This window comes from Salvelinus fontinalis, chromosome 12, assembly GCF_029448725.1.
Source record: "Salvelinus fontinalis isolate EN_2023a chromosome 12, ASM2944872v1, whole genome shotgun sequence".
Lineage (NCBI taxonomy): Eukaryota > Metazoa > Chordata > Actinopteri > Salmoniformes > Salmonidae > Salvelinus > Salvelinus fontinalis.
This window is the reverse complement of record NC_074676.1, coordinates 58,142,786-58,163,182: the sequence shown is the minus strand read 5'-3', so window position 1 is coordinate 58,163,182 and position 20,397 is coordinate 58,142,786. Positions and strand designations below refer to the sequence as shown.

At 49.9% G+C, this 20,397-nt stretch overlaps 1 pseudogene; it reads right to left on the bottom strand.

Moving 5' to 3' along the window:
- Nucleotides 1-315: 315 nt before the first annotated feature.
- Nucleotides 316-20,157, bottom strand: LOC129866584 (uncharacterized; annotated as a pseudogene).
- Between the last annotated feature and the right edge of the window lie 240 nt (nucleotides 20,158-20,397).

The following is a 20,397-nucleotide window of genomic DNA, read 5'->3' as shown; positions in this document are numbered from 1 at the left end:
ATTCTAAATAAATCACAAACAGTGTCACCAGAAAAGCACCCCCAAGCCATAACACCTCCTCCTCCATGCTTCACGGTGGGAACCACACATGCGTAGATTATCCGTTCAACTTCTCACACTGGAGGAAGCAAAAGAGAAGGGAACGGGGGATGAAGAGAAGAGAAGGGATGATGGGACGAGAAGGGATGGGGGGAGGAAGAGAGCAGAAAGGATGGTGGGGATTAAGAGAGGACGAGAAGGGAACGGGGGATGAAGTGAAGGAAGGGATGGGATGGGAGGAAGAGAGGAGAAGTGGTCATTCAGACATCAGTCCAATCAGACAACCACCGATACATTATACACCTCCTCTGATCCTGCAGGGGGAAGGGACTTCAGGGGGAGGTGTATATGGTATGCATCCAGCATCATATGATAGGGAGCCCTGTCTGCTCCCAGGCTGTAGGTGTAGTCTCCTACGATGGGGTGGCCTACCGCCTCACAGTGGACCCTCAGCTGGTGGGTACGACCTGTGTGATGCTGCAACAGCACTTTGGTGACAAAGTCTCCATGATAAGAACTGTACTTCAACGCTGTGAACCGGGTCTGACAGGGCTTGGGGTTCTCAAAACCATCTGTTCCTTGGATACACATCAAGTGTGTTCTCCCCTTTGTGGGGTTTTTACCGACAGAGAAATCTACAGTCATCTTCTCCTCCTCTATCTAGCCTCACACCAGCACTAGGTAGGCCTTGGTAGCTATGCAGTATTTAAAACAGTGGTAGGTAGGCCTTGGTAGTGCTGCAGTCTTTAAAGCAGTGGTAGGTGGGCCTTGGTAGCGCTGCGGTCTTTAAAGCAGTGGTAGGTAGGCCTTGGTAGCGCTGCAGTCTTTAAAGAAGTGGTAGGTGGGCCTTGGTAGCGCTGCAGTCTTTAAAGCAGTGGTAGGTGGGCCTTGGTAGCGCTGCGGTCTTTAAAGCAGTGGTAGGTGGGCCTTGGTAGCGCTGCAGTCTTTAAAGCAGTGGTAGGTAGGCCTTGATAGCTCTGTAGTCTTTAAAGCAGTGGTAGGTAGGCCTTGGTAGCGCAGCAGTCTTTAAAGCAGTGGTAGGTGGGCCTTGGTAGCTCTGCAGTGTTTAAAGCAGTGGTAGGTAGGCCTTGGTAGCTCTGCAGTCTTTAAAGCAGTGGTAGGTGGGCCTTGGTAGCTCTGCGGTCTTTAAAGCAGTGGTAGGTAGGCCTTGGTAGCTCTGCAGTCTTTAAAGCAGTGGTAGGTAGGCCTTGGTAGCGCTGCGGTCTTTAAAGCAGTGGTAGGTAGGCCTTGGTAGCGCTGCAGTCTTTAAAGCAGTGGTAGGTAGGCCTTGGTAGCTCTGCAGTCTTTAAAGCAGTGGTAGGTAGGCATTGATAGCTCTGCAGTCTTTAAAGCAGTGGTAGGTAGGCCTTGGTAGCTATGCAGTCTTTAAAGCAGTGGTAGGTAGGCCTTGATAGCTCTGCAGTCTTTAAAGCAGTGGTAGGTGGGCCTTGGTAGCTATGCAGTGTTTAAAGCAGTGGTAGGTAGGCCTTGGTAGCTCTGCAGTCTTTAAAGCAGTGGTAGGTGGGCCTTGGTAGCGCTGCGGTCTTTAAAGCAGTGGTAGGTAGGCCTTGGTAGCTCTGCAGTCTTTAAAGAAGTGGTAGGTAGGCCTTGGTAGCGCTGCGGTCTTTAAAGCAGTGGTAGGTAGGCCTTGGTAGCTCTGCAGACTTTAAAGAAGTGGTAGGTAGGCCTTGGTAGCGCTGCGGTCTTTAAAGCAGTGGTAGGTAGGCCTTGGTAGCTCTGCAGTCTTTAAAGCAGTGGTAGGTAGGCCTTGGTAGCTCTGCGGTCTTTAAAGAAGTGGTAGGTAGGCCTTGGTAGCTCTGCAGTTTTTAAAGAAGTGGTAGGTAGGCCTTGGTAGCGCTGCGGTCTTTAAAGAAGTGGTAGGTAGGCCTTGGTAGCGCTGCGGTCTTTAAAGCAGTGGTAGGTAGTCCTTGGTAGCTCTGCAGTGTTTAAAGCAGTGGTAGGTGGGCCTTGGAAGCGCTGCGGTCTTTAAAACAGTGGTAGGTGGGCCTTGGTAGCGCTGCGGTCTTTAAAACAGTGGTAGGTAGGCCTTGGTAGAGCTGCGGTCTTTAAAACAGTGGTAGGTAGGCCTTGATAGCTCTGTAGTCTTTAAAGCAGTGGTAGGTAGGCCTTGGTAGCGCTGCAGTCTTTAAAGCAGTGGTAGGTGGGCCTTGGTAGCTATGCAGTGTTTAAAGCAGTGGTAGGTAGGCCTTGGTAGCTCTGCAGTCTTTAAAGCAGTGGTAGGTGGGCCTTGGTAGCGCTGCGGTCTTTAAAGCAGTGGTAGGTAGGCTTTGGTAGCTCTGCAGTCTTTAAAGCAGTGGTAGGTAGGCCTTGGTAGCGCTGCGGTCTTTAAAGCAGTGGTAGGTAGGCCTTGGTAGCGCTGCAGTCTTCAAAGCAGTGGTAGGTAGGCCTTGGTAGCGCTGCAGTCTTTAAAGCAGTGGTAGGTAGGCCTTGGTAGCTCTGCAGTCTTTAAAGCAGTGGTAGGTAGGCATTGATAGCTCTGCAGTCTTTAAAGCAGTGGTAGGTAGGCCTTGGTAGCTATGCAGTCTTTAAAGCAGTGGTAGGTAGGCCTTGATAGCTCTGCAGTCTTTAAAGCAGTGGTAGGTGGGCCTTGGTAGCTATGCAGTGTTTAAAGCAGTGGTAGGTAGGCCTTGGTAGCTCTGCAGTCTTTAAAGCAGTGGTAGGTGTGCCTTGGTAGCGCTGCGGTCTTTAAAGCAGTGGTAGGTAGGCCTTGGTAGCTCTGCAGTCTTTAAAGCAGTGGTAGGTAGGCCTTGGTAGCTCTGCAGTCTTTAAAGCAGTGGTAGGTAGGCCTTGGTAGCGCTGCGGTCTTTAAAGCAGTGGTAGGTGGGCCTTGGTAGCTCTGCAGTCTTTAAAGCAGTGGTAGGTGGGCCTTGGAAGCGCTGCGGTCTTTAAAACAGTGGTAGGTGGGCCTTGGTAGCGCTGCGGTCTTTAAAACAGTGGTAGGTAGGCCTTGGTAGAGCTGCGGTCTTTAAAACAGTGGTAGGTAGGCCTTGGTAGCGCTGCGGTCTTTAAAACAGTGGTAGGTAGGCCTTGGTAGCTCTGCAGTCTTTAAAGCAGTGGTAGGTAGGCCTTGGTAGCGCTGCGGTCTTTAAAGCAGTGGTAGGTAGGCCTTGGTAGCGCTGCAGTCTTTAAAGAAGTGGTAGGTGGGCCTTGGTAGCGCTGCAGTCTTTAAAGCAGTGGTAGGTGGGCCTTGGTAGCGCTGCGGTCTTTAAAGCAGTGGTAGGTGGGCCTTGGTAGCGCTGCAGTCTTTAAAGCAGTGGTAGGTAGGCCTTGATAGCTCTGTAGTCTTTAAAGCAGTGGTAGGTAGGCCTTGGTAGCGCAGCAGTCTTTAAAGCAGTGGTAGGTGGGCCTTGGTAGCTATGCAGTGTTTAAAGCAGTGGTAGGTAGGCCTTGGTAGCTCTGCAGTCTTTAAAGCAGTGGTAGGTGGGCCTTGGTAGCTCTGCGGTCTTTAAAGCAGTGGTAGGTAGGCCTTGGTAGCTCTGCAGTCTTTAAAGCAGTGGTAGGTAGGCCTTGGTAGCGCTGCGGTCTTTAAAGCAGTGGTAGGTAGGCCTTGGTAGCGCTGCAGTCTTTAAAGCAGTGGTAGGTAGGCCTTGGTAGCTCTGCAGTCTTTAAAGCAGTGGTAGGTAGGCATTGATAGCTCTGCAGTCTTTAAAGCAGTGGTAGGTAGGCCTTGGTAGCTATGCAGTCTTTAAAGCAGTGGTAGGTAGGCCTTGATAGCTCTGCAGTCTTTAAAGCAGTGGTAGGTGGGCCTTGGTAGCTATGCAGTGTTTAAAGCAGTGGTAGGTAGGCCTTGGTAGCTCTGCAGTCTTTAAAGCAGTGGTAGGTGGGCCTTGGTAGCGCTGCGGTCTTTAAAGCAGTGGTAGGTAGGCCTTGGTAGCTCTGCAGTCTTTAAAGAAGTGGTAGGTAGGCCTTGGTAGCGCTGCGGTCTTTAAAGCAGTGGTAGGTAGGCCTTGGTAGCTCTGCAGACTTTAAAGAAGTGGTAGGTAGGCCTTGGTAGCGCTGCGGTCTTTAAAGCAGTGGTAGGTAGGCCTTGGTAGCTCTGCAGTCTTTAAAGCAGTGGTAGGTAGGCCTTGGTAGCTCTGCGGTCTTTAAAGAAGTGGTAGGTAGGCCTTGGTAGCTCTGCAGTTTTTAAAGAAGTGGTAGGTAGGCCTTGGTAGCGCTGCGGTCTTTAAAGAAGTGGTAGGTAGGCCTTGGTAGCGCTGCGGTCTTTAAAGCAGTGGTAGGTAGGCCTTGGTAGCTCTGCAGTCTTTAAAGCAGTGGTAGGTGGGCCTTGGAAGCGCTGCGGTCTTTAAAACAGTGGTAGGTGGGCCTTGGTAGCGCTGCGGTCTTTAAAACAGTGGTAGGTAGGCCTTGGTAGAGCTGCGGTCTTTAAAACAGTGGTAGGTAGGCCTTGATAGCTCTGTAGTCTTTAAAGCAGTGGTAGGTAGGCCTTGGTAGCGCTGCAGTCTTTAAAGCAGTGGTAGGTGGGCCTTGGTAGCTATGCAGTGTTTAAAGCAGTGGTAGGTAGGCCTTGGTAGCTCTGCAGTCTTTAAAGCAGTGGTAGGTGGGCCTTGGTAGCGCTGCGGTCTTTAAAGCAGTGGTAGGTAGGCTTTGGTAGCTCTGCAGTCTTTAAAGCAGTGGTAGGTAGGCCTTGGTAGCGCTGCGGTCTTTAAAGCAGTGGTAGGTAGGCCTTGGTAGCGCTGCAGTCTTCAAAGCAGTGGTAGGTAGGCCTTGGTAGCGCTGCAGTCTTTAAAGCAGTGGTAGGTAGGCCTTGGTAGCTCTGCAGTCTTTAAAGCAGTGGTAGGTAGGCATTGATAGCTCTGCAGTCTTTAAAGCAGTGGTAGGTAGGCCTTGGTAGCTATGCAGTCTTTAAAGCAGTGGTAGGTAGGCCTTGATAGCTCTGCAGTCTTTAAAGCAGTGGTAGGTGGGCCTTGGTAGCTATGCAGTGTTTAAAGCAGTGGTAGGTAGGCCTTGGTAGCTCTGCAGTCTTTAAAGCAGTGGTAGGTGTGCCTTGGTAGCGCTGCGGTCTTTAAAGCAGTGGTAGGTAGGCCTTGGTAGCTCTGCAGTCTTTAAAGCAGTGGTAGGTAGGCCTTGGTAGCTCTGCAGTCTTTAAAGCAGTGGTAGGTAGGCCTTGGTAGCGCTGCGGTCTTTAAAGCAGTGGTAGGTGGGCCTTGGTAGCTCTGCAGTCTTTAAAGCAGTGGTAGGTGGGCCTTGGAAGCGCTGCGGTCTTTAAAACAGTGGTAGGTGGGCCTTGGTAGCGCTGCGGTCTTTAAAACAGTGGTAGGTAGGCCTTGGTAGAGCTGCGGTCTTTAAAACAGTGGTAGGTAGGCCTTGGTAGCGCTGCGGTCTTTAAAACAGTGGTAGGTAGGCCTTGGTAGCTCTGCAGTCTTTAAAGCAGTGGTAGGTAGGCCTTGGTAGCGCTGCGGTCTTTAAAGCAGTGGTAGGTAGGCCTTGGTAGCGCTGCAGTCTTTAAAGCAGTGGTAGGTAGGCCTTGGTAGCTCTGCAGTCTTTAAAGCAGTGGTAGGTAGGCATTGATAGCTCTGCAGTCTTTAAAGCAGTGGTAGGTAGGCCTTGGTAGCTATGCAGTCTTTAAAGCAGTGGTAGGTAGGCCTTGATAGCTCTGCAGTCTTTAAAGCAGTGGTAGGTGGGCCTTGGTAGCTATGCAGTGTTTAAAGCAGTGGTAGGTAGGCCTTGGTAGCTCTGCAGTCTTTAAAGCAGTGGTAGGTGGGCCATGGTAGCGCTGCGGTCTTTAAAGCAGTGGTAGGTAGGCCTTGGTAGCTCTGCAGTCTTTAAAGAAGTGGTAGGTAGGCCTTGGTAGCGCTGCGGTCTTTAAAGCAGTGGTAGGTAGGCCTTGGTAGCTCTGCAGACTTTAAAGAAGTGGTAGGTAGGCCTTGGTAGCGCTGCGGTCTTTAAAGCAGTGGTAGGTAGGCCTTGGTAGCTCTGCAGTCTTTAAAGAAGTGGTAGGTAGGCCTTGGTAGCTCTGCAGTCTTTAAAGCAGTGGTAGGTAGGCCTTGGTAGCTCTGCAGTCTTTAAAGCAGTGGTAGGTAGGCCTTGGTAGCTCTGCGGTCTTTAAAGAAGTGGTAGGTAGGCCTTGGTATCTCTGCAGTTTTTAAAGAAGTGGTAGGTAGGCCTTGGTAGCGCTGCGGTCTTTAAAGAAGTGGTAGGTAGGCCTTGGTAGCGCTGCGGTCTTTAAAGCAGTGGTAGGTAGGCCTTGGTAGCTCTGCAGTCTTTAAAGCAGTGGTAGGTGGGCCTTGGAAGCGCTGCGGTCTTTAAAACAGTGGTAGGTGGGCCTTGGTAGCGCTGCGGTCTTTAAAACAGTGGTAGGTAGGCCTTGGTAGAGCTGCGGTCTTTAAAACAGTGGTAGGTAGGCCTTGATAGCTCTGTAGTCTTTAAAGCAGTGGTAGGTAGGCCTTGGTAGCGCTGCAGTCTTTAAAGCAGTGGTAGGTGGGCCTTGGTAGCTATGCAGTGTTTAAAGCAGTGGTAGGTAGGCCTTGGTAGCTCTGCAGTCTTTAAAGCAGTGGTAGGTGGGCCTTGGTAGCGCTGCGGTCTTTAAAGCAGTGGTAGGTAGGCTTTGGTAGCTCTGCAGTCTTTAAAGCAGTGGTAGGTAGGCCTTGGTAGCGCTGCGGTCTTTAAAGCAGTGGTAGGTAGGCCTTGGTAGCGCTGCAGTCTTCAAAGCAGTGGTAGGTAGGCCTTGGTAGCGCTGCAGTCTTTAAAGCAGTGGTAGGTAGGCCTTGGTAGCTCTGCAGTCTTTAAAGCAGTGGTAGGTAGGCATTGATAGCTCTGCAGTCTTTAAAGCAGTGGTAGGTAGGCCTTGGTAGCTATGCAGTCTTTAAAGCAGTGGTAAGTAGGCCTTGATAGCTCTGCAGTCTTTAAAGCAGTGGTAGGTGGGCCTTGGTAGCTATGCAGTGTTTAAAGCAGTGGTAGGTAGGCCTTGGTAGCTCTGCAGTCTTTAAAGCAGTGGTAGGTGGGCCTTGGTAGCGCTGCGGTCTTTAAAGCAGTGGTAGGTAGGCCTTGGTAGCTCTGCAGTCTTTAAAGCAGTGGTAGGTAGGCCTTGGTAGCTCTGCGGTCTTTAAAGCAGTGGTAGGTAGGCCTTGGTAGCGCTGCGGTCTTTAAAGCAGTGGTAGGTGGGCCTTGGTAGCTCTGCAGTCTTTAAAGCAGTGGTAGGTGGGCCTTGGAAGCGCTGCGGTCTTTAAAACAGTGGTAGGTGGGCCTTGGTAGCGCTGCGGTCTTTAAAACAGTGGTAGGTAGGCCTTGGTAGAGCTGCGGTCTTTAAAACAGTGGTAGGTAGGCCTTGGTAGCGCTGCGGTCTTTAAAACAGTGGTAGGTAGGCCTTGGTAGCTCTGCAGTCTTTAAAGCAGTGGTAGGTAGGCCTTGGTAGCACTGCGGTCTTTAAAGCAGTGGTAGGTAGGCCTTGGTAGCGCTGCAGTCTTTAAAGCAGTGGTAGGTAGGCCTTGGTAGCTCTGCAGTCTTTAAAGCAGTGGTAGGTAGGCATTGATAGCTCTGCAGTCTTTAAAGCAGTGTTAGGTAGGCCTTGGTAGCTATGCAGTCTTTAAAGCAGTGGTAGGTAGGCCTTGATAGCTCTGCAGTCTTTAAAGCAGTGGTAGGTGGGCCTTGGTAGCTATGCAGTGTTTAAAGCAGTGGTAGGTAGGCCTTGGTAGCTCTGCAGTCTTTAAAGCAGTGGTAGGTGGGCCTTGGTAGCGCTGCGTTCTTTAAAGCAGTGGTAGGTAGGCCTTGGTAGCTCTGCAGTCTTTAAAGAAGTGGTAGGTAGGCCTTGGTAGCGCTGCGGTCTTTAAAGCAGTGGTAGGTAGGCCTTGGTAGCTCTGCAGACTTTAAAGAAGTGGTAGGTAGGCCTTGGTAGCTCTGCAGTCTTTAAAGAAGTGGTAGGTAGGCCTTGGTAGCTCTGCAGTCTTTAAAGCAGTGGTAGGTAGGCCTTGGTAGCTCTGCAGTCTTTAAAGCAGTGGTAGGTAGGCCTTGGTAGCTCTGCGGTCTTTAAAGAAGTGGTAGGTAGGCCTTGGTATCTCTGCAGTTTTTAAAGAAGTGGTAGGTAGGCCTTGGTAGCGCTGCGGTCTTTAAAGAAGTGGTAGGTAGGCCTTGGTAGCGCTGCGGTCTTTAAAGCAGTGGTAGGTAGGCCTTGGTAGATCTGCAGTCTTTAAAGCAGTGGTAGGTGGGCCTTGGAAGCGCTGCGGTCTTTAAAACAGTGGTAGGTGGGCCTTGGTAGCGCTGCGGTCTTTAAAACAGTGGTAGGTAGGCCTTGGTAGAGCTGCGGTCTTTAAAACAGTGGTAGGTAGGCCTTGATAGCTCTGTAGTCTTTAAAGCAGTGGTAGGTAGGCCTTGGTAGCGCTGCAGTCTTTAAAGCAGTGGTAGGTGGGCCTTGGTAGCTATGCAGTGTTTAAAGCAGTGGTAGGTAGGCCTTGGTAGCTCTGCAGTCTTTAAAGCAGTGGTAGGTGGGCCTTGGTAGCGCTGCGGTCTTTAAAGCAGTGGTAGCTAGGCTTTGGTAGCTCTGCAGTCTTTAAAGCAGTGGTAGGTAGGCCTTGGTAGCGCTGCGGTCTTTAAAGCAGTGGTAGGTAGGCCTTGGTAGCGCTGCAGTCTTCAAAGCAGTGGTAGGTAGACCTTGGTAGCGCTGCAGTCTTTAAAGCAGTGGTAGGTAGGCCTTGGTAGCTCTGCAGTCTTTAAAGCAGTGGTAGGTAGGCATTGATAGCTCTGCAGTCTTTAAAGCAGTGGTAGGTAGGCCTTGGTAGCTATGCAGTCTTTAAAGCAGTGGTAGGTAGGCCGTGATAGCTCTGCAGTCTTTAAAGCAGTGGTAGGTGGGCCTTGGTAGCTATGCAGTGTTTAAAGCAGTGGTAGGTAGGCCTTGGTATCTCTGCAGTCTTTAAAGCAGTGGTAGGTGGGCCATGGTAGCGCTGCGGTCTTTAAAACAGTGGTAGGCAGGCCTTGGTAGCACTGCGGTCTTTAAAACAGTGGTAGGTAGGCCTTGGTAGCTCTGCAGTCTTTAAAGCAGTGGTAGGTAGGCCTTGGTAGCGCTGCGGTCTTTGAAGCAGTGGTAGGTAGGCCTTGGTAGCTCTGCAGTCTTTAAAGCAGTGGTAGGTGGGCCTTGGTAGCTATGCAGTCTTTAAAGCAGTGGTAGGTAGGCCTTGGTAGCGCTGCAGTATTTAAAGCAGTGGTAGGTGGGCCTTGGTAGCTCTGCAGTCTTTAAAGCAGTGGTAGGTAGGCCTTGGTAGCTCTGCAGTCTTTAAAGAAGTGGTAGGTTGGCCTTGGTAGCTCTGCCGTATTTAAAGCAGTGGTAGTTAGGCCTTGGTAGCTCTGCAGTCTTTAAAACAGTGGTAGGTAGGCCTTGGTAGCTCTGCAGTCTTTAAAGAAGTGGTAGGTTGGCCTTGGTAGCTCTGCCGTCTTTAAAGCAGTGGTAGGTAGGCCTTGGTAGCGCTGCGGTCTTTAAAGCAGTGGTAGGTAGGCCTTGGTAGCGCTGCGGTCTTTAAAGCAGTGGTAGGTAGGCCTTGGTAGCTCTGCATTCTTTAAAGAAGTGGTAGGTAGGCCTTGGTAGCGCTGCGGTCTTTAAAGCAGTGGTAGGTAGGCCTTGGTCGCGCTGCAGTCTTTAAAGCAGTGGTAGGTAGGCCTTGGTAGCTCTGCAGTCTTTAAAGCAGTGGTAGGTAGGCCTTGATAGCGCTGCAGTCTTTAAAGCAGTGGTAGGTAGGCCTTGGTAGCGCTGCAGTCTTTAAAGCAGTGGTAGGTAGGCCTTGGTAGCTCTGCAGTCTTTAAAGCAGTGGTAGGTAGGCATTGATAGCTCTGCAGTCTTTAAAGCAGTGGTAGGTAGGCCTTGGTAGCTATGCAGTCTTTAAAGCAGTGGTAGGTAGGCCTTGATAGCTCTGCAGTCTTTAAAGCAGTGGTAGGTGGGCCTTGGTAGCTATGCAGTGTTTAAAGCAGTGGTAGGTAGGCCTTGGTAGCTCTGCAGTCTTTAAAGCAGTGGTAGGTGGGCCATGGTAGCGCTGCGGTCTTTAAAGCAGTGGTAGGTAGGCCTTGGTAGCTCTGCAGTCTTTAAAGAAGTGGTAGGTAGGCCTTGGTAGCGCTGCGGTCTTTAAAGCAGTGGTAGGTAGGCCTTGGTAGCTCTGCAGACTTTAAAGAAGTGGTAGGTAGGCCTTGGTAGCGCTGCGGTCTTTAAAGCAGTGGTAGGTAGGCCTTGGTAGCTCTGCAGTCTTTAAAGAAGTGGTTGGTAGGCCTTGGTAGCTCTGCAGTCTTTAAAGCAGTGGTAGGTAGGCCTTGGTAGCTCTGCAGTCTTTAAAGCAGTGGTAGGTAGGCCTTGGTAGCTCTGCGGTCTTTAAAGAAGTGGTAGGTAGGCCTTGGTATCTCTGCAGTTTTTAAAGAAGTGGTAGGTAGGCCTTGGTAGCGCTGCGGTCTTTAAAGAAGTGGTAGGTAGGCCTTGGTAGCGCTGCGGTCTTTAAAGCAGTGGTAGGTAGGCCTTGGTAGCTCTGCAGTCTTTAAAGCAGTGGTAGGTGGGCCTTGGAAGCGCTGCGGTCTTTAAAACAGTGGTAGGTGGGCCTTGGTAGCGCTGCGGTCTTTAAAACAGTGGTAGGTAGGCCTTGGTAGAGCGGCGGTCTTTAAAACAGTGGTAGGTAGGCCTTGATAGCTCTGTAGTCTTTAAAGCAGTGGTAGGTAGGCCTTGGTAGCGCTGCAGTCTTTAAAGCAGTGGTAGGTGGGCCTTGGTAGCTATGCAGTGTTTAAAGCAGTGGTAGGTAGGCCTTGGTAGCTCTGCAGTCTTTAAAGCAGTGGTAGGTGGGCCTTGGTAGCGCTGCGGTCTTTAAAGCAGTGGTAGGTAGGCTTTGGTAGCTCTGCAGTCTTTAAAGCAGTGGTAGGTAGGCCTTGGTAGCGCTGCGGTCTTTAAAGCAGTGGTAGGTAGGCCTTGGTAGCGCTGCAGTCTTCAAAGCAGTGGTAGGTAGGCCTTGGTAGCGCTGCAGTCTTTAAAGCAGTGGTAGGTAGGCCTTGGTAGCTCTGCAGTCTTTAAAGCAGTGGTAGGTAGGCATTGATAGCTCTGCAGTCTTTAAAGCAGTGGTAGGTAGGCCTTGGTAGCTATGCAGTCTTTAAAGCAGTGGTAGGTAGGCCTTGATAGCTCTGCAGTCTTTAAAGCAGTGGTAGGTGGGCCTTGGTAGCTATGCAGTGTTTAAAGCAGTGGTAGGTAGGCCTTGGTAGCTCTGCAGTCTTTAAAGCAGTGGTAGGTGGGCCTTGGTAGCGCTGCGTTCTTTAAAGCAGTGGTAGGTAGGCCTTGGTAGCTCTGCAGTCTTTAAAGAAGTGGTAGGTAGGCCTTGGTAGCGCTGCGGTCTTTAAAGCAGTGGTAGGTAGGCCTTGGTAGCTCTGCAGACTTTAAAGAAGTGGTAGGTAGGCCTTGGTAGCGCTGCGGTCTTTAAAGCAGTGGTAGGTAGGCCTTGGTAGCTCTGCAGTCTTTAAAGAAGTGGTAGGTAGGCCTTGGTAGCTCTGCAGTCTTTAAAGCAGTGGTAGGTAGGCCTTGGTAGCTCTGCAGTCTTTAAAGCAGTGGTAGGTAGGCCTTGGTAGCTCTGCGGTCTTTAAAGAAGTGGTAGGTAGGCCTTGGTATCTCTGCAGTTTTTAAAGAAGTGGTAGGTAGGCCTTGGTAGCGCTGCGGTCTTTAAAGAAGTGGTAGGTAGGCCTTGGTAGCGCTGCGGTCTTTAAAGCAGTGGTAGGTAGGCCTTGGTAGCTCTGCAGTCTTTAAAGCAGTGGTAGGTGGGCCTTGGAAGCGCTGCGGTCTTTAAAACAGTGGTAGGTGGGCCTTGGTAGCGCTGCGGTCTTTAAAACAGTGGTAGGTAGGCCTTGGTAGAGCTGCGGTCTTTAAAACAGTGGTAGGTAGGCCTTGATAGCTCTGTAGTCTTTAAAGCAGTGGTAGGTAGGCCTTGGTAGCGCTGCAGTCTTTAAAGCAGTGGTAGGTGGGCCTTGGTAGCTATGCAGTGTTTAAAGCAGTGGTAGGTAGGCCTTGGTAGCTCTGCAGTCTTTAAAGCAGTGGTAGGTGGGCCTTGGTAGCGCTGCGGTCTTTAAAGCAGTGGTAGGTAGGCTTTGGTAGCTCTGCAGTCTTTAAAGCAGTGGTAGGTAGGCCTTGGTAGCGCTGCGGTCTTTAAAGCAGTGGTAGGTAGGCCTTGGTAGCGCTGCAGTCTTCAAAGCAGTGGTAGGTAGGCCTTGGTAGCGCTGCAGTCTTTAAAGTAGTGGTAGGTAGGCCTTGGTAGCTCTGCAGTCTTTAAAGCAGTGGTAGGTAGGCATTGATAGCTCTGCAGTCTTTAAAGCAGTGGTAGGTAGGCCTTGGTAGCTATGCAGTCTTTAAAGCAGTGGTAGGTAGGCCTTGATAGCTCTGCAGTCTTTAAAGCAGTGGTAGGTGGGCCTTGGTAGCTATGCAGTGTTTAAAGCAGTGGTAGGTAGGCCTTGGTAGCTCTGCAGTCTTTAAAGCAGTGGTAGGTGGGCCTTGGTAGCGCTGCGGTCTTTAAAGCAGTGGTAGGTAGGCCTTGGTAGCTCTGCAGTCTTTAAAGCAGTGGTAGGTAGGCCTTGGTAGCTCTGCAGTCTTTAAAGCAGTGGTAGGTAGGCCTTGGTAGCGCTGCGGTCTTTAAAGCAGTGGTAGGTGGGCCTTGGTAGCTCTGCAGTCTTTAAAGCAGTGGTAGGTGGGCCTTGGAAGCGCTGCGGTCTTTAAAACAGTGGTAGGTAGGCCTTGGTAGAGCTGCGGTCTTTAAAACAGTGGTAGGTAGGCCTTGGTAGCGCTGCGGTCTTTAAAACAGTGGTAGGTAGGCCTTGGTAGAGCTGCGGTCTTTAAAACAGTGGTAGGTAGGCCTTGGTAGCGCTGCGGTCTTTAAAACAGTGGTAGGCAGGCCTTGGTAGCGCTGCGGTCTTTGAAGCAGTGGTAGGTAGGCCTTGGTAGCTCTGCAGTCTTTAAAGCAGTGGTAGGTGGGCCTTGGTAGCTATGCAGTCTTTAAAGCAGTGGTAGGTAGGCCTTGGTAGCGCTGCAGTATTTAAAGCAGTGGTAGGTGGGCCTTGGTAGCTCTGCAGTCTTTAAAGCAGTGGTAGGTAGGCCTTGGTAGCTCTGCAGTCTTTAAAGAAGTGGTAGGTTGGCCTTGGTAGCTCTGCCGTATTTAAAGCAGTGGTAGTTAGGCCTTGGTAGCTCTGCAGTCTTTAAAACAGTGGTAGGTAGGCCTTGGTAGCTCTGCAGTCTTTAAAGAAGTGGTAGGTTGGCCTTGGTAGCTCTGCCGTCTTTAAAGCAGTGGTAGGTAGGCCTTGGTAGCGCTGCGGTCTTTAAAGCAGTGGTAGGTAGGCCTTGGTAGCGCTGCGGTCTTTAAAGCAGTGGTAGGTAGGCCTTGGTAGCTCTGCATTCTTTAAAGAAGTGGTAGGTAGGCCTTGGTAGCGCTGCGGTCTTTAAAGCAGTGGTAGGTAGGCCTTGGTCGCGCTGCAGTCTTTAAAGCAGTGGTAGGTAGGCCTTGGTAGCTCTGCAGTCTTTAAAGCAGTGGTAGGTAGGCCTTGATAGCGCTGCAGTCTTTAAAGCAGTGGTAGGTAGGCCTTGGTAGCTCTGCAGTCTTTAAAGCAGTGGTAGGTAGGCCTTGGTAGCTCTGCAGTCTTTAAAGAAGTGGTAGGTGGGCCTTGGTAGCGCTGCGGTCTTTAAAGCAGTGGTAGGTAGGCCTTGGTAGCTCTGCAGTCTTTAAAGAAGTGGTAGGTAGGCCTTGGTAGTGCTGCGGTCTTTAAAGCAGTGGTAGGTAGGCCTTGGTAGCTCTGCAGTCTTTAAAGAAGTGGTAGGTAGGCCTTGGTAGCTCTGCAGTCTTTAAAGCAGTGGTAGGTGGGCCTTGGTAGCTCTGCGGTCTTTAAAGCAGTGGTAGGTAGGCCTTGGTAGCTCTGCGGTCTTTAAAGCAGTGGTAGGTAGGCCTTGATAGCTCTGCGGTCTTTAAAGCAGTGGTAGTTAGGCCTTGGTAGCTCTGCAGTCTTTAAAGCAGTGGTAGGTAGGCCTTGGTAGCTCTGCAGTCTTTAAAGCAGTGGTAGGTAGGCCTTGGTAGCGCTGCGGTCTTTAAAGCAGTGGTAGGTGGGCCTTGGTAGCGCTGCAGTCTGTAAAGCTGTGGTAGGCCCAACCAACAGCAGCCTTGTTCAGAACCACGAACAGAACCCCACTGGTGGAGTAGTCTAGCTGGTGATAGAACCTAAATCCAGCTGTTTCTAGGCCGTGTGTTTCTCTTACCTAAATCCTTAGTATGTCCCGCGGTCGGCCAGCTCAGAGAAGCGGAGTCCCAGCAGTTTCTGGACCGTGTATTTCTCAAACTACATCTTGCTGTTGATGCGGATGTCCCGGTGCTTATCCGCTATGGTGTAGTCACAGCTCTGATACAGAACCTTCAGACTGTCAACACTGGCAGGTTCCACACTGTTGGCCGATTCCAAACCCCTGGTCGTTTCCATCGGTTCCATACTTGTTGGTTCCACACTGCCAGGTTCCATACCGCCGCCTGATTCCACACTGGTCGGTTCCCTCAGACTGTCCACACTGCCTTGTTCCACACCGGCAGGTTCCATACTGGTCGTTTCCCTCAGACTGTCCACACTGCCTTGTTCCACACCGGCAGGTTCCATACTGGTCGGTTCCCTCAGACTGTCCACACTGCCTTGTTCCACACCGGCAGGTTCCATACTGGTCGGTTCCCTCAGACTGTCCACACTGCCTTGTTCCACACCGGCAGGTTCCATACTGGTCGGTTCCCTCAGACTGTCCACACTGCCTTGTTCCACACCGGCAGGTTCCATACTGGTCGGTTCCATACTGTTGGTCTGCTCAGTTCAGCTCAGCTCAGCCTGACCTACTGCTGTTATTAAGTCTGTCATACCACTAATTAATTCCCCTTGCTTCTCTCCTGTAGATCCACATGTAACTGTATCTGTATCTGTATCTGTGTCTGTGTCTGTGTCTGTATCTGTAACTTCAATCACCATAGACTGCTATAGTAGAGAGAGAGAGAGAGAGAGGTTACATCCCTCTCAGTCCAATCACCAGACTGTTATAGTAGAGAGAGAGAGATTTAAAGAGGAGTCTGTAATTTGCTTTCTAATGATCATGTTCTTTTCGTCAAAGAAGTTCATGAATTTATCCCTGCTAAAGTGAAAGCCCTTCTCTCTTGGGGAGTGATGCTTTTTAGTTAGCTTTGCGACAGTATACATAATTTTTTGGGGGGGGATTGTTCTTATTTTCCTCAATTAAGTTAAATAGGATGATTTTTTTCCTCAATTAAATAGGATGATTGAGCAGCAGTGAGGGCTCTGTCCTGTCTTTCCAAGCTAGTTGGAAGACTTCCAGTTTGGTGTGGCGCCATTTCCATTCCAATGTTCTGGAAGCTTGCTTCAGGGCTCGGGTATTTTCTGTATACCAGGGACTTAGTTTCTTATGACAAATGATTTGTGTTTTTAGGGGTGCAACTGCATCTAGGGTATTGCGCAAGGTTAAATTTAGTTCCTCAGTTAGGTGGTTAACCAATGTTTGTACTCTGACGTCCTTGGATAGGTGGAGGGAGTCTGGTAGGGCCTCTAGGAATCTTTGGGTTGTCCGAGAATTTACAGCACAGCTTTTGATGATCCTTGGTTGGCGTCTGAGCAGATTATTTGTTGCGATTGCAAACGTTTAAAAAATGGTGGTCCGATAGTCCAGGATTATGAGGAAAAACATTAAGATCCACAACATTTATTCCATGGGACAAAACTAGGTCCAGAGTACGACTGTGGCAGTGAGTAGGTCCAGAGACATGTTGGACAAAACCCACTGAGTCGATGATGGCTCCGAAAGCCTTTTGGAATGGGTCTGTGGACTTTTCCATGTGAATATTAAAGTCACCAAAAATGTGAATATTATCTGTCATGACAACAAGATCCGATAGGAATTCAGGGAACTCAGTGAAGAACGCTGTATACGGCCCAGGATGCCTATAAACAGTAGTTATAAAAAGTGATTGAGTAGGCTGCATAGATTTCATCACTAGAAGCTCAAATAGACGAAAACGCAGTCGTTTTTTTTTGTCAATTGAAATTTGCTATCGTAAATGTTAGCAACACCTCCGCCTTTGCGGGATGCACGGGGGATATGGTCACTAGTGTAACCAGGAGGTGAGGCCTCATTTAACACAGTAAATGCACCAGGCTTAAGCCATGTTTCAGTCAGGCCAATCACATCAAGATTATGATCAGTGATTAGTTCATTGACTATAACTGCCTTGCAAGTGAGGGACCTAACATTAAGTAGCCCTATTTTGAGATGTGAGATATCACAATCTCTTTCAATAATGACAGGAATGGAGGAGGTCTTTATTCCAGTGAGATTGTTAAGGCGAACACCGCCATGTTTAGTTTTGCCCAACCTAGATCGAGGCACAGACACGGTCTAAATGAGGATAGCCGAGCTGACTACACTGACTGTGCTAGTGGCAGACTCCACTAAGCTGGCAGGTTGGCTAACAGCCTGCTGCCTGGCCTGCACCCTATTTCATTGTGGAGCTAGGGGAGTTAGAGCCCTGTCTATGTTGGTAGATAAGATGAGAGCACCCCTCCAGCTAGGATGGAGTCCGTCACTCCTCAGCAGGCCAGGCTTGGTCCTGTTTGTGGGTGAGTCCCAATAAGAGGGCCAATTATCTACAAATTCTATCTTTTGGGAAGGGCAGAAAACAGTTTTCAACCAGCGATTGAGTTGTGAGACTCTGCTGTAGAGCTCGTCACTCCCCCTAACTGGGAGGGGGCCAGAGACAATTACTCGATGCCGACATCTTTCTAGCTGATTTACACGCTGAAGCTATGTTGCGCTTGGTGACCTCTGACTGTTTCATCCTAACATCGTTGGTGCCGACGTGGATAACAGTGTCCCTATTCTCTCTACACTCGCCAGATTTAGCTTTAGCCAGCACCATCTTCAGATTAGCCTTAACGTCGGTAGCCCTGCCCCTTGGTAAACAGTGTATGATCGCTGGATGATTCGTTTTAAGTCTAATACTACAGTTAATGGAGTCGCCAATGACTAGGGTTTTCACTTTGTCCGAGCTAATGGTGGGAGGCTTCGGCGTCTCAGACCCCGTAACGGGAGGAGGAGACACCAGAGAATAGGGGGTGCTATTTGCACTTTGTAATAATTTCGTTCCCAAATTAAACTGCCTCGTACTCAATTCTTGCTCGTACAATATGCTTATTATTATTACTATTGGATAGAAAACACTCTCTAGTTTCTAAAACCGTTTGAATTACTTCTCTGAGTGAAACAGAACTCCTTCTGCAGCCCATTTCCTGTCAGGAAGTGAGATTTCTGAAATCGAGGTCCCTGTTTTAGGGTCAGTTTATAAGTCCCCATGTAAGCCATCGGGCTACATGCACTGCATACGCCTTCCTCTAGATGTCAGTAAGCGGTGAGAATTTGAATGGAGTGGATTGCACCATCTGGGGCCCTATATAAGCTCATGGAACGGAAGTACCGTTCTTTTCAATGGGGCGCCTGGCGCAAGAGGGACATCACAATGGCGTCCTGCAAAGCTTTCGTTTTAGCAGTTCTATATCTCCGGTCATGTTTTTATTCGTTATAGTTGTTAATTCCATTTGCACAACAGCATGTGAAATTTATTGTCAATCAGTGTTGCTTCCTAAGTGGACAGTTTGATTTCACAGAAGTGTGATTGACTTGGAGTTACATTGTGTTGTTTAAGTGTTCCCTTTATTTTTTTGAGCAGTGTATATATATATATATATATATATATATATATAAAACACATTTTTTGGGTTGGCACAAAACTACAGTACATTCAGAAACTATTCAGAACACTTGACTTTTTCCACATTTTGTTAAATGGTTGAAATATTTGAAATAGTTTTAAAAGCAATAACAGATTTTTAGAAATTTTTGCAAAGTTATTAAAAATAAAATGCAGACATATCATATTTACATAAGTATTCAGACCCTTTACTCAGTACTTTGTTGAAGCACCTTTGGCAGTGATTACAGCCTTGTGTCTTCTTGGGTATGACGCTACAATGCTGCAAGCTTGGCTCCTCTCAAGCTCTGTCAGGTTGGATGGGGAGCGTTGCTGCAAAGCTATTTTCATGTCTCTCCAGAGATGTTCGATTGGGTTCATGTCCGATCTCTGGCCGGGCCACTCAAGGACATTCAGAGACATGTCTCGAAGCCACTCATGCATTGTCTTGGCTGTGTGCTTAGGGTCGTTGTTCTGTTGGAAGGTGAACCTTCCCCACAGCCTGAGGTCCTGAGCGCTCTGGAGCAGGTTTTCATCAAGGATTTCTCTGTACTTTGTTCTGGTCATCTTTCCCTCGATCCTGACTAGTCTCCCAGTCTCTGCCGCTGAAAAACATCCCAACAGTATGATGCTGCCACCACCAGGCTTCACCGTAGGGATGGTGCCAGGTTTCCTTGAGACGTGGCTCTTGGCATTCAGGCCAAAGGGTTCAATCTTGATTCTCATGGTCTGAGAGTCTTTAGGTGCCTTGTGGCAAACTCCAAGCAGGCTGTCATATGCCTTTTACTGAGGAGTGGCTTCCGTCTGGCCACTTTACCATAAAGGCCTAATTGGTGGTGTGCTGCAGAGATGGTTGTTCTTCTGGAAGATTCTTCCATCTCCACAGAGGAACTCTGGAGCTCCTTGAGAATGACCATCAGCTTCTTGGTCACCTCCCAGACCAAGCCCCTTCTCCCCCGATTGCTCAGTTTGGTGGTTCCAAACTTCTTGCATTTAAGAATGATGGAGGCCACCTTGAATGATGCACATTTTTTTGGTACCCTTCCCCAGATCTGTGTCTTGACACAATCCTGTGTCAGCGCTCTACGGACAATTCCTTCAACCTCATGTCTTGGTTTTTGCTCTGACATGCACAGTCAACTGTGAGACCTTATATAGACAGGTGTGTAAATCATGTCCAATCAATTTAATTTACCACAGGTGGACTCCAATCAAGTTGTAGAAATATCTCAAGGATTGTCAATGGAAACAGGAATGCACCTGAGCTCAATTTCAGCATACCGGGAAGAGCCAGAATGAGACCCGTCACAGCTAGAGAAAGAGATCCTACCATCATCCAGCCATCAGCCAGGTGCGGCTGATCTCTCAGCGTTGAGGGAGCTGTCCTCCTCTGGGCCCCTCACAGTCGCAGCCTCCATCTCCCGACACCCAGGGGACCGGACCAGTGCACCATGCTGCATCCACCTCGACTGTCTATGCAACCAGGTGGTAGAGGTATGGCTGGCGGGCAACACCTGGGCCTCTGAACAGAGCCACACCGAACCCACGAGGCAGAACCACACCCGCCCACGAGGCAGAACCACACCTGCCCATGAGGCAGAATCACACCTGCCCACGAGGCAGAACCACACCTGTCCACGAGGCAGAACCACACCTGCCCACGAGGCAGAATCACACCTGCCCACGAGGCAGAACCACACCTGCCCACGAGGCAGAATCACACCTGCCCACGAGGCAGAATCACACCTGCCCACGAGGCAGAACCACACCTGCCCACGAGGCAGAACCACACCTGCCCACTAGGCAGAACCACACCTGCCCACGAGGCAGAATCACACCTGCCCTCTAGGCAGAGCCACACCTGCCCACGAGGCAGAACCACACCTGCCCACGAGGCAGAACCACACCTGCCCACTAGGCAGAACCACACCTGCCCACTAGGCTGCCGCTACAGGCCACGCCCGGGAACTGCAGTGGCTGGGCGACCAGGTAGGAGGCAACATCACCATCATATCCAATCTCTGCTATGCTGCCCACCAAATCCACAAGTGTTACAGGCCTGCCTCTGACCTTGAGACATGCCTGAGACACAGAGAGGTTGTGCATTTAGTGGTACTCAGCAGCGTTAAGAGCACATGTCTTCTTCGTCACTGCACACGTTGGTGCCTAAGCTCACATGAATCTGATGCTCTGTTTATCATCTGACTGTAAGGCCGATATCAGGTGGCGTTTGCTCGTCTTAATAACCGTTCTCTTTAAATAGAGGCTTGCGTAACAGAGTCGTGAAAGGTGGAGTTCCATTACGGAGGGGGTCACTGGCTGGTGTTACGGCATAACTGGTGTCCATGTTCTTGTTGTCCAGTAGTATTCCATGGACACTGCCTGGAATCCCCATCTACTTTCTCTTGATCTCTTTCTTTCTTTCTTTCTTTCTTTCTTTCATTCTTTCATTCTTTCTTTCTTTCTTTCTTTCTTTCTATCTTTCTATCTTTCTCTCTCTCTCTCGCTCTCTCTCTCTGTCTCTCTCTCTGTCTCTCGCTCTCTCTGTCTCTCTCACTCTCTCTCTCTCTCTCTCTGTCTCTCTCACTCTCTCTCTCGCTCGCTCACTCTCTCTCTCTCTCTCTCTCTCTCTCTC